Raw genomic sequence first — 14,555 nt, 5'->3', positions numbered from 1 at the left:
AAAAATTCCCAGTGCTTATATTTTGCAATGCATTTTTTCATGCAAATGAACATATTTCATTTTCAGAGATCAATACACTTCAGAAGCCACACTGATGAGGCTAGATGCTAACCCTTATGTAGTATAAAGCAGTATAATATAAATGGCACCTACATCCATTTAAGTATAGAACATATTGAAATAAAAATTATAATAGCTACTAAATATTTTTCTTTCAATCAGAAAAGATCTACTCCCCAGAGTGCAAAGGTAATGGCTTGACTATAAAGTTGTCCTTTCAATGAAATTTTACTTTCCCCTGAAGGGACAATGCATTAGTTCCCACAAACGTCCTCCATACAGCAATCATGCCATTGTTAATCACCTTTTGCCCAGGCCCCATTCCAATTGCACCGTGCCTGGCAGAGCAGATTGTGAAGATCCTAACTTCTTTTTAAGGGTGAAAAAATTTCTTAAATGCGCTGTAGCTGCCAGCCATTTTCTCTGCCACAGTTTTTCTCATTTTCCTTCCTTTGTGTCCCATTCAAGATTTCCCTGCACTAAGACAATCTTTCACATTTTTTTCTTCTTCTGCCTGCATCAAAGTTAGGACTTTGTTAGGGGTGCTTTGCTATCGGCATCTGTTACCTCTTTTTCTTAGAGGCTAAGGAGGAGGCTGCTGTGTGGCTGAAAAAGACTCTCATTCAGTTTGGAATTGCCTCCCTTTGCTTTCCTGTCACACTGTCAAGCTCAATCAGAACGCAATGAAAGTGATACAGAGGCAAGGCTTTGCTGTCGAGACTTAGAACAAAGACAGCTCCATAGCCTAGTACAGATTTCACATCCAATTTAACTCTTTGGAAAAGGATTTCAGGAAATACATAGTCAAGAGTTGAAAAAATGGAGTTGGGTCTACTATAAAGGCTAAAAGTATTATCCTGGCTTAGATAAGCTACAAAGATAGGTTGATACAATTTTCTAGCATAAACCACATTAGCCGGCATTACACATTGAGCTTTCTTTGCTCGTTAAGTTGCAAGGAGATTTGAGAGGAATTTAGCAGCTACATAAAATGACTCTTTCATGATTCTAGCTTTACCAGTCATTTTACTTGTACAAGGTACATGAATAGCAAGAACCTAAATCATGTTGTTTAACAAATCTGGTATTAGAGGGTTAGTCTCAGTTTACTTATTAAGAATTTAGTTGAGTAAAGGATTTTAGAACTCAGTTCTTTGTGTAGATGACAATGAACAGGCCAATACTTGTATTTTTGGGGGAAACATACATCAGCTGCACACGTTTTGAACTGTGCCATTGGGCCCATAACTAATGTTTTGCATTGAATATGTTTTTTCCCCTGTGAACTCACTATAAAGAAGAAAATTCATGGAGAAGAACACAAGTCAATGGTGACTTCAGTGGCTTCTACCATTGCTTCCTTTTTGAAGCTTAGTTTCTACCTGTTCTTTATCTCACAAGAGACCTGATTTAATTCTCTGAAATTTCTCAAACTTAAGTCAAGACAAGAAAGAAGTGTTACTAGATTCGTGATTCCATTTTGCGGTATGATAGCCTTCATTTTCCCTTGATGTATTTGAAGCATACCGAAGGCTGTTTCATACAGAACACACCAGTGGTGAATCTTAAACAATATATATAGCAGCAGTAATACTAATGCAATACTGAGGAGAACCTCAGACAGTTTAAATCAGCTACGCTTTTAAATTACTCTTTAAAATGGTTACGATCATAGCTATCATTGCCAAAAATGCCAATGTTTGCTTTGTAGGCAACAATAGGTATTTTTTTCATGTTTATGTACTTAATCCTCTTAAAAGTAGAAAATATTTAAGTAATTTTTATGTACACTTTATATATATGGACTGAAGGTTGTTTATAGCCATAATTGCATTTAAGGGGAGTACATTTCTAATAATCGGTACCACATCATCATATGAAAGAAGATATCTCTTTGGAAAATTTTCCATGAACAAGAGGTGATTAGAAGCAAGCATATGATAGACACCAACATTTCATCTCTGCATGCAATTATGGTACAAATTAGAAATGCTATTATGTTCGTGCTCTATAATTAAGTAAGCAATTAAAAACAAAAACAGTTCATTAACAAATTGTCATAGCTATGCCGACAAGTGCCGAATGAGGTCACGGTCACAGCAATTGTACAACATGATGACTAAGTTTTTCTGAGAGCAAAAAATCCCAAACAACAACAGTGGTTCCATTTGGGGTGGAAAAACTGAAATAAACATTGCAAGCACGTTGGGATAGGAGGAGAGCTCTTGGTGGTTACTTATGCCATTTGCTAGAGTTTGGTTGGAATCCAAAATAAAATGTTAGTTTTATTCAAAAAAGTAAAATCTCCTTTGATATTTGGTATAAAACCAAACCAAACCCATTGCTGTTGGGTGGATTCTGACTCATAGCAACCCTATAGGACAGAGCAGAACTGCCCCTTAGTGTCTCCATGGAGTAGCTGGTAGATTTGAACATCCAACTTTGTGGTTAGCAGCTGAGCTCATAACTACTGTGCCACCAGGGCTCCGATATTTGATATAGCTGTGGTTATTTCCTTGTAACTCTTTGACCGGTTGGCTGATTCAGTCTCTTTATCTTTGGAGAACTTATGCTTCTATCTTAATGAAGATGATGACTAGAAGTTAGTGAGGAAGCAGTTACTGGTATTATCCGTAAGATCCAGGTATTTGTACAGATTCCTTAATGGCCATCAGTTTGTAAGTATTCTCATTTTTGAGAAATGTTTGCCATTATTTTGAAAAACCATATAGTGCCACACAAAAAAGTTATATGAACATGTTTGATAAATAAGAATGGAAAAAAAGTGAAACAGTTAATCTGTGTACTAATTATTCGTCCCATTTTTGTTAATACAAATTAAATGTTTCACTTGGTTAATGACAAGTTTGATCAAACAGTTCATAAAGTGATGGATTGACTTTGAAATGAATTCAGGGAAAAAAAATAACATGATGTGGAGCTGGCAAAGGGCCGCCTCTAGTGGGAACAGATGCCCAACAAATTTGGCGAGTAGTTTTGTTCTCTTCTATCTGTTGCAGTTCACAATCCTAATGAATGTTATGTTTAAATAACATGAATAAAGATAAAGTGAAAATGAATTCAACTCCAGTTTGAGCAGCAGAATAAAAATGAGCAAACTGTATTATCTTCAGCCACCTAATCTGGGTTGAATTTCCTCTGTATCTTTTTTGTTTGTTGAAGAATCCTTTTCTTGAGTCTCCTTGGCCATTGACAAGGTCTTTTGAGATGAATATGAAAAGATAGATTTAAAGGTTAAGGCCAGGGTCAGATGGTTGCAGATGTTTTGTGAGAGATTGTTCGGTTCAGTTAGTGGTACTGCTCCTGACTAAGGTATTTCAAACAGGCAGACTCATGGCTAGCAACTGTCAATGAATGTTGTTTGTCTCACAATTGATCCATGCAAACACAAATACAGAGTGGAGGACTGTTTGTTTTTTCTAAGGCAGATAATTTTCCCCAGCCCAAAGACTTTAAAGCCAGAGAAGAAGACACTGTTTTTATTTCTAGAAAGTAAGAGATTTCAGGTTTGGCTCTTCAGATGACCATCTGAGACCATTTTTTTTAGGGGACAAATAATGACACCATGTGACAAATGCTTTAGACTGTAAAAGACTGAAAAATTTTGAAGGGGAGGAGAAACAAAGTAGAGTTCAGAGATAAACAATAAATGATAAATGAATTTATCTCTTATCTCCTGACTTCAATTTCAGGAAAATATTGAACAGACAATATTGAAATAAAAGGAGTGTAATTCATAGAGAATATACTGATCGCATTAGTGAAACTTCATTTTTTACAGATTTAGACCAAACCATGTCTCCCCACGAGGGGGGTGAGAATGAATATATTTACATATACATATACACACACACACACATACACGTGAACATACATCCTCTTAAGAGTCAAACAGCATTAGATGAGAAATGTTCCCTCTGGCAATGTCTTCGGGGTTTTCATTGTCAGAATTTTTATTTATAAAAATTTATAACACGATTAAAACGTTTCCATGGGCCATTTCCCATCCCTTCCCTTGAGTGTTTTGACTTTAGGAATAAGCATTGAGAGCCTACAGCCAATTGGCTAAGGCCAATGAGATAGTTCCTTTCCACCACATACAACTCAGAACCCACAAGATAGGGATGTTTCCTTCCTTAAATCTTTTTTTTTTTTTTAAAGGCTTTGAATTACACTATACTTTTGAAAAATTCTATGTAAAAACATCTAGAATCTTGAAAAATACAAGAGACTGAATTTCTCGGTCAACACACTGATAGAAAGCTTTTACGGCTTTTACTTTCCTATCATCCGTTTAACATCAGTCACTCTTTACATTAACAGTCTTCTGAGTGTTATCCTGCATAATGCTGCCAGGAAGACTGCGTTTATTATCCTGACGTGATTCTTAGTGAAAGAGGTGTTTGATAAGGATTATTTTTAAAAGACAAAAAGCCCCTCAAATGATTACCCTCTCAAACTTCTTGTAAAGGACAGATAGTGGTCCTCATGATCACTGAAGCAAATCCCAAAATTTTTTCCCGGAATTTCAAATATTTGCATGCCACATAATACAATCAACTTTATTTTTTGCAAAGGTGAATAGATTTTTTTTCCTTCCTGAGGCCTGTTACCTCTTTTGAACATTTAATCACATTTCAGATAAAGACGTAGTGAATTTTCTAGTCATTACTATATATCAGAATCACTTGAGAAGGCTAAAGGTTTACAAAAATTAGGAACAAAATCATTCTTACATTTCCCTTGTGATAATAAAGATGCATGAAAATTTCATTTTTAAACCCATTTAATGCTATTGACATATACATAAAAGGTCTGAAATATCCTCTTCATAGGGATTCATGGATGTGAATTTCACTATTTCAGATAGCAGAGAAATGATTATCTTTTTGTACAGTATTCTCCATCTCACACCCTCGTTCAACCAAGATTTCATTATAGGACACCAGGTTTTTAAGATGGGGATTTTGATTGGGATTTTGGTAGAGTGAGTGGTATTCATACAACTTGTGTATGTACATTTTTTTTTTTTCCTAGCTATTCTGGAGCCCCACCCTCCCCCTCAAAAACAAATTTAAGGAACCAAAAAGAAAATTCCGCAGTAAAAACAAAACCTCTACAACAGTTATGGTTTTTGTAAGTGCTGATTTAAGAAGCTTTATTTAAAATTTGCTTTGAAATACTTTTATGAGAAGTAGGCATCAATATAATTTATTCATATCACAGTTTTCTAAAGCACGTTTACTAGTTCTTTTCTCATGCACACCTTGCTGTCATTCTGCTTTTATATATGTTAGTTTAAAAAGATTTGCCGAACATAAATAAGAACAATGACAGAGTAGGATTACTTCTGAAGAAAAAAAAAATTATCAGTTGTATTCTCATCAGCTACCCTATTTGACTTCATCATTAAGAAAAGTATTCAGTATGTCTAGTGGGTGAAGAGAGCAGAAGTGTGTTTTCATTTTGATATGATAGCTGCATTCAAGTTATTCTCCTCCTTACAATAGATTTTACCCAGCTTTATCTTCAGAGGAAGCTGCTTGCAGTTGAAAAGCAGAAGCGAATAGAAGTGTCACGACATGGGATTAACAGTACAACCGGTTAGTAAATCCAATGTTGGAGGTGAAGAAAGTGGAATGTGACATGCATCAGCAGAATGGACTGGCAGGATTTTATGAAGACAAGTGAAAAAACACATTTTTAATCACGGGGTTGACGCTCCTGGTATCTGTATTATAACATGTGGCCCATTTAACTAGTCGGTCACTGTAATGAATCCAAGTGCGTTGTTAAAACAATCCCAGCAATTTTAGTTCACATCAAAGTGATAATCAGAGAAGAAACTAATCCAACTTCTCTTTCCAACTAATCAAAAAAGAAAATTGTGTTTGAGAGTGAAAAACTGGCTAGTACAGTTCACTTTGGCGAGACCAATATGTCTCCTAGGAACCTCACTGCACGTTCACCTCAGGATATCCTCATATTCACTGAAGAATTAACTGTGAACAAAACACTCCCCAAACATTGCCGCTGACATAGACTTTCTATAGGACTCAGGGTTTAGATTTTAAAGTTTTGAGAGTGTGCTCCCAATACTTTAAATAGATACAGGCAATCTATTTGGAATGCTTAAAAGGCTTGAAAAGAGCTTTAAAAAAATTTTTTTTTTCAGTTCTTAGTGCTCATTAAAGGTCTTCATCTAACTATATATACATATGTATTTCATCTAAGTTAAATTTTGATCAGGTATGTCAGTAATCATTCATCTTGCTGGTTTAAAAAATAATGGGATTATTCACCTTTATATCACATCCACAGATTCTTTCCTCCTTCTGGTAAGTATCCATACAAATATACAAAAACCTGAATTAAACTGGGTAACATTTAAAGATTTGAGTGGTTCCCTTGATTATTTAAAATGTTAACTTAAAGGCTTAATAAGAGATACTTAATGGCAACATTAGTGTTTTCACATAGAAGAGATTTTAAATTCCACATGGTTTGGCATTCACTGCATAACTCCATATTTTTCAGTTTCCATTTTTCTCCCCAGCAAAATTTCCAAAAAAAATGGTTAAATTAAAACTGTTAGATGCCTAATGTTTACTTAAAACTTTGTAAAAAAAAAAAAATTTACACGCGAAAAATCCCATTAAATATTCATACTTTAATATATGTTCCTCAGAAACAAATGTACAGTCAGATAACACATAAAGAATTATGAATGACTAATTATATTTTGCATATTTACAGCAAAGACAATTAGCAAATAGCTTTTATATGCAAAATAAATGAAAAAGTAATTAAGATGCACTAACCAGAGCAGCAATATCAAGTCTGTTGTCTTGTGATTCATTCCTAACAAACATTATAATTATGCATTCATTGTCATATAATTAAAACAGCTCTGTCCTTTAGAAAAATGGTTATTTACTGTATAATAACCTGAAGAGTGGCAGAAGTTCCACATAATGGTGAGCAGGATAATTAAATATTTCTTCTTAAGAAATGCTTCCCCAGTTTAGTTTATTATCATAAACTTCTACCAGCAAGCAGCTGCTCCTCAGGAATGCCAAGTGTTCTCTCTTTAGTCTGGGGAAGTTATTTTCTGTTTTGTTTGTAAGCTTTCTTTTTTTCCGTGCAGTTGAATTGAGCAGGGATACTCCTGAGGTACCTTTCACCTTTCTACATCTGGTTCCCCTGGAGGTCGTCCTAGCTCCAGAGGGCTTTGGGAAATAACTTTTAAGTATCTCTGTGGCTACGTTTGTGTTAGGGGACACACGTATTATGTCTGCTGCTCTGCCAGAATAGCTTCTCTTTTTGAGGATATTCTACGACAATTATTCTCTAATCACTAGCAGTGGACCTAAATGTTAACATGAGCCTTGAGCGATGTTGAAAAAAAGTAACATCTCTGATGTTAGATACACCACCCGAATTTTAGAAATACAGCAACAAATTTCAAAATGCTTAATGCATTTGGTTTTTAGGCTAATTAAAGTGATATAGATTATCCTCTGCATCTCCCACAAAGAGATCGTGGGAACCGTTTTGTTTCCCCCAAACTGAGAACATCTCTACACCTGTGTCTATCAGTTACATTTTTGCCTATTGTTCACCCAGGACATGAACACTGGACCCAGAGAAGTACATAGTATAATGCAATCAGAAACGATTTTAAGCAAGAGGCATAAATTATTTTGTGCCTATTTGGTACGTTATTTTTATATATTTATACTATTCATGTTGTTATAAATATAACAGCCAACAAAATTAACTTATTTTATACAATAAAACCACATGTACAGCAGGAATGGAGACCGCATGGGCAACTGGGGAAAGCAAAGTTTAGTTTATTCTCTATTACTGCTTTCCTAAATAATTATATCACCCTGGATATTAGAGAAGGGTGAATCTTAAGCAGAAAAAAAGAATTAAGTTTCCCTTATTACTAAAAATGTCCTTTTGTCTTTTCATTACACTTATTATATCATATTTAAATGGTATCAACTGTAAAGCTTAACATCAGAGAGCAAGAAAATAAATGCATTTGGTTAGGCTTCATGATTTGACTTTATTAAATATTTGCAACTAATTATTGCATTAATTACTGAGTTATCATTCATTTATTAAGTGTAAGAAACAACTAGCAAACAGTAGGCACAACACCTTGTTTTATTTAAGTAAAAGCCATGGCCTTATTTTGAACTGTTTATCCTGAACTGCTTAGATATTTTCTAAATATTCTGCACTGCAAACTCCTTTTGGCATGTGATAAAATGGATGTGGGGCAAGGAGAACTCAGGGAGAAAATATATGTTGCTTGTTCCGATGTTATATTTGGAAGCATTTAACCATAACTTAGAATCCTAAAAAGAAATGATGATGCTTATCAACCCTAAAGTGAAATTATTTAAGTATGTCATTGGAGATTCTCTATGCTGCCAACAGAAATTTGGGAAAATAGAAAATAGAATTTGAATTCATTACAGGGCATTCTAATAGCTAATTTTTCAGTAAAAGATAAAAGAGAAAAACAGTTTAGTCACATCTTAAATTTTGATGCAAACACAGTGTAGGATTATCTATTACCAGCACACCAGAGGCACTAAGAAAATAAGAGTAAGAAAAAATATTTTAGGTTTTATAGTTGATATTTCAAGGGACCCCAATAATCCCAAAATAATTCTAATTAGTCAGTATAAGAAAAAAATCATATCTTTATTCCTCCTTACATTTATTCATGGCTTAGTGTTTTTTCATTTTTAGTTGCTTGGATGGAGGAGGAGCCAAGAACACCGTAATTTTTTCAGGTCTTAATGCTTATTAAAGGTCTTTAAGTATGTATATATATATGTTTCACTTAAGTTAAATCCCTATCAAGTATGTCAGTAATCTTTCATCTTGCTGGCTTAAAGAATAATGAAGTTTTTCACCTGTATAGTAGGAACAACAGTTTATGTATCTACTATGATAGATAGTTAAAATAATCAAATATTACACTAACTCTTAATAAGGAGCTTGTTTCTTCCACAAAGTTCATGAATTGGATAATAAGAAGGGACAAAAAGTGATTGCAAGTACCTGTTTGTGCACCTCTTGTTATCCTTCTTTCCCAGAATGTACGTTTCTCAACAAAATGGGAAATAGGAAGACCAAGCCCTACTTTCAGACAATTCCCTTTGACCACATCATAAAAATTGCAATTATTCAAAGTGGACAATTTATCTTGCAGCTATTATCAGTACCTCTCAACTTAGAGCCTGGCCATCTAGCCTTGTGTTAGCCATTTTGTGTGTATATATCACCAACCAAACTACTGAATGGAAGACCCTGAGAGGCAAGGACAGTGCCCTTTTGTTATCAATGTTCCACATGGTACATGGGATGTGGTAGTTGCTTGATAGATACTTGTCGAATGCCTATTTTAATCATACATTTCATGTTTCCCTCCAACAGGTATGTACCAAAGCAGGTTTGCCCCTTTTCAAAATAGTGTTGAAGAAGGAATATGTCATCCTCCGTATCACCTATCCCCTACCCAGTCCTTGTAACCCCCCATATATGTTCTCAATTCCCACATTATCCTACCAAAATGTACACAAACCCTGCTATAGTTGTAGTAGATCCCAAATAAGTAATCATCGAATGACTAATTGACAAACTAAATAAATGAAAGAAAAAAATGAATGAATCAATAACAAATATTAGTTGACTGTGCTGTTGGACGTATGGAAATGCATCTTTTCAGCAGATGTAAATAAATGCCTTTGCTCTGTCCCAGCTCTGACTAGTGTGAAACTTGGGGCTTAGCCACCAAGGTCATAGTAGTGTGAACACTCACACACCAAGACTATGAACCCTCCCTACATGTGTATATTTGAAAATAAATGTTCTGGATTTAGGGGTGGAGGATACCAAAGGGCGATACTGGAAAAATAATTATTTCTTCTGCAGATGTAGACCTTCCATTTGAAACCCCCTTTTGGCTCTTAGGCCATTCCATGCTGTAATTGTTGACTTACTTGTAAAATGAGGGTTCCATATTCTGCCAAAGGGCTCATGCAGAGCTATACTAAACACTTTGAATCATCATCACTCCCCTTATGTGCAGCCCAAACAATTGTACTGCAGAAAACTCTACAGAGAAGAAGCTAGATTAAATGGAAATATAAAAAAGTGATAGCCTTGTTATAAGGATTTCTTTGTAAAGACTTTCCTCATCTTTTCCTAGATAACCTATAAAAAATTTAATATAAAAATATTCATAAGACTAATGTATACCCATAAAACAACCTAGGATAATAAGGAAGACTTTTAAAAGGCTGATATCCAAAAGCAGATCACAAAGAAAGATCCTAGGAGTAGATAATGAAAACCATCTCAAAATACTCTCTTCATCTCACAGTAAGGCTTAATAAAATAGAAGCTGTTCAAGAACATAGAATTAGGAGCATTTTTATTGCTTGCAGCCTTAATTTATGACTATTGGTTTTCATTGGCTTAGTGGCTCTCCTAAAGAATAGATATGAGCAGGCTCACAGTAAAAGAAGACCCACTTATAGTCCCAACCTATGCCATGTGATGGAAAATTGGACCCAGAGTCAATATGACCTAGGATGTTTGAGAACAAGACAGGTCAGTCCTAGGGATTACATATAAAATCTTCAAGTCACTCTTTGCCCAAAAAATCAATGAGCATTTTCTGATATCCTTACTTCCATATCTTAAAACCATCTTGGAAGATTGGTTTAATTTGAAAAATGCCATGTTGTTGTTGATTTCCAGCTATAGCAACCCCACATATATAGCAATCCCATGTGACAGAGTAGAATTGCCCCATAGGGTTTTCTAGGCTATAATCTTTACAGAACCATATGGCCAGGTCTTTCTCCTATGGAGCTGCTGGTTGGGTTTAAACTGCCAACCTTGCACTTGGAAGTCAATTGCTTAACCATTATGCCACCAGAGCTCCTTGAAAAATGGCACAGTCAAGTAAACCCCAGGGAAGTAGGTGTACAAGTATAAACAAAAAAAGATCAAGCTAGAATGCTGTGGTGAAATCCAGGGTTTAATGTATAGAAGTGAAACCCAGACCATTTTATTTTATTATATTGTGTGTGTGTGTGTGTGTGTGGTGCTATTTAGTGGAATAAAAGGTGGTTGTTCATGATAATCACCCTCAAATACAACTGGTGAATAACCCATAAAGGAGTAGGTGAGATTGCCTTTTCCTCATCTCTAGATGCAGATGCAATGGGTCTGTCAAGACTTAGCACTGGGTTCCATGCTGGATACTCCCAAACTCCTTAAACTTCCGGGTTCTGGGGGTGGCTCCTTCTTGTTCCTCATTGTGTCCCAGATCCAGTAGGTGTGTCAAAAAAAAAAAAAAAGAAAAAACCTGAGTCTTGTCGAGTTACCCACAAACGGGGCAAATTACTTCATCATGAGGAAGCAACCCATCAGGACTGTTTCAGGCAAGGGGGAAAAGCAGTGATAGGGCAGGATACCTTTCCAGTGAGCACTGCGAGAACATCCAAGAAAACACCTTTTCTGCAGGCTAAAGGTTTCCCCAACGTAGGATGAGTCAAATTCCACCAGCTTCAGTCTGGCTACATTATATTTGGATAATAAACCTGCAATGTACACTGATGCTAAGAAGTACCTTCTTCAAAACTTTAAGGCAACAATTAAGTATTCCATTGTCATGGCTCAATTAAATGGTTTGGCCTGAGAAAATCGGGGATTGTAAAGTGAGGACGGAATGTGCTTTGATCCTCTTTCCAGGGTTATTGTTTCATTAATAAATGAACATGTCATTTGCTTCACCAGAGGGAGCTCATGCCCTCCAGGCTTTTTTCCCTTTTTTGTTCAGGTTTTATAAAGATGAATTTCCAGTGCTCTGAAATACCATGGATTAGTAGTTAAGCCTGACAGCACTTCGGGGAGTAGCGAGCTTAAAGTGCCTCACACAGGTCTCCAAAGCACTTGTTTACTAATAGAGGAAATCAGCAACCGTCTGCAGCTGCTGATATCGCATTACCATTTGGAAAGACAGTAGCTGAGATAACAAATCGCAGTTTTAATAATTACTCCTGCATTCCCGTTTTTTGTTTCCTGCATAACTGTAAAGGCTGGATTTCTTCCAAATAAACAGATAAAAACAGTATGGAACTTTTATCTTTTAATGATAATGACAACACATCACGTTGCACTAAAAGTTTCCTGCTGAATTTTTTCTGATTTCTAGAGTTTCAATAAAATGTAATTATACTTTATAATTCCGCTCTTTTAATCTTCACTTCAAAAACTATTTACAGTGAGCAAGTTTGCTAGGCACCACGAGTAGGGGACAAACCGCTTGGACTCAGCCATGTTGACTTGATCCTGTGTTCTGTCTTGGGGTAAACCTGTCATTGAAGCGGCATCCCGTACATTGAGCTGCTTTGCATTCAAATTAATAGCTAGTTTAATTTGAATGTAAAATAGCTCCATTTATGCCATCATTAAAAAAAAAAAAAGTAAGGTATTTGGCTATGAATGGATGTTTAAGATATGATACATTTGCAACATATTTTTAATCCTAAATTGAACCTATATGAGGATGGGGACATTTTAATATCAATAGATAAGTTATAAAAGAAGCCCTTTACAATCTGCATAGTAAATATGTTCTTTCGGGGTCAAAACTACACCATTGTACAGATACAGTACAGGGTTTAGTTCATATGGTTGGCACTAGGCTTTTTCCAGCAAATCTGTGCATTGTTACATTTCTATAGTCCAAGAATGGCAATTGATTTTCAAAATACATGCTGCAACTTTATTTGCTCGGTAATTACACGGACTTTATTTGGAGGTCAGAGAAAGAACAACTAAATAGGAAAACGAAGTCTTCCTCTCTTGTGCAATGAAACCATAAAAGTTGGCAGACAGAAAGGAATGCTAAACTTTTTCCCAGAGCTCTGAGTTTGGTTGCCATTGGTCCATGTTCCATTGGGTGATTAGAGAAAGCTTTTTTAAAGCCTTACTTCAGAATGATCTTAATTGGTGCAAGGTTGAGCCCTTTCTAGGAGGGGAGGGAAAAGGTTGAATAGCCTTTTCAAGTCACATGAAAGTTTCTAGGATGAATGTACGATAATTAGATTAATAAGTAGCTTAATTTATCACAGCTGAGGATTTCAACAGCCACACATTAGAGCAAGAAAAAAAGATTAATGTGATTCTAGTTTGTAAAAAAAAATTGTACTGAAACTTGATTAACCTTAAACACAAAGTGCCTTTCTTTCTCAGTCTAAATGTAGGGAAGAAGGGAGGGGGTCCTGAAGTGGAGAAGTGGGGGAGAGGACCTGAAATAATCAGAAAAGTCCTATTTTATTCTTTTCTGTCTCCCAGTTAATGAGTGGTGTCAGGATTGCTTGAACCAACTTTTCCCTTTACTGTTCTTAAAGGGTTGACCATAAGCTTGTAGAATCTTAAATTATGTTGACCACCCACAGCATAGAGATATGTCTTTTCCGGTGTGCAATTTGTCATAAGCAGATTCTCTTGTCTCAGTTTGAAAAAGAAAGAAGTAATGTGATTGGGAGGAGAATGAGATTTGGAAGAGATCATAGTTTCACTTAGTATGTTGTGGGAACATCGAGGCTTAGTTTATTGGATGATATTTCAAAGAGTTATCCCAGGGCTAAAAAGCTTGGATTTAGACCTGTGCCTTCAAAAATCATATGCTGCCCAAGCAAAAGGGAATAAGTTGAGATGAACAACACTCATTGATAAAACATGCAAAGTCAAGACAATTATTATAGCAAAAAGAATCATGGATTTAATCAAGGTTGAAAATCTAATGAGAACTGGCACTCAAGAAAGTGTGCACCAATTCCAATTCTTGTCCATTGGGAGTCTTTTTCTCCTTCTCCTCCACAAATGCACAATCAAATATCCTGATAAAAGTGGAATATGCTGGACCATCTGATGATCATCTCCACCAGGGGTGGACTAATGTCAGGTTTGATTAACCTTAAATTTCCTAACTCCTGACTGGCTACAAACAAAACCACAGCACTGGGTTGAACAAAGCCCTGGCATCCCCTTAGGTTTTGCTGTGGAATAGCCTGGAGCGTGGATCTCTGGTACCTGTCAACACTCAACGGTCATCATCTTTGAAAGCCCAGCTAATGCGAGCCCAGCGGTGGAGCCATGTATGGGGCCTCACTGGAGTTCTGTGAGAACCTCCCCTCCAAAGCTGCCGGAGGAAGGTATGTGGCTAAATGTGAGTAGGCAGCTGTTAGACTCTCTGACGGGAAGAGAAAAATGCAAAGCTAAAACAACACACAGCCTCAGTGACACTACTACCTACATCCCCAACAATCAAAATCACAGTGCACCTCTCTTGAGTCTCCAGGGGTTCCGTAGAGGAGATCTGAAGGAGGTGTAGGTGTGGGCAGTGCTTATGGCCTGAGCTGAAATAC

Source organism: Loxodonta africana, chromosome 10, assembly GCF_030014295.1.
Source record: "Loxodonta africana isolate mLoxAfr1 chromosome 10, mLoxAfr1.hap2, whole genome shotgun sequence".
NCBI lineage: Eukaryota > Metazoa > Chordata > Mammalia > Proboscidea > Elephantidae > Loxodonta > Loxodonta africana.
This window is presented reverse-complemented; position numbering follows the sequence as displayed.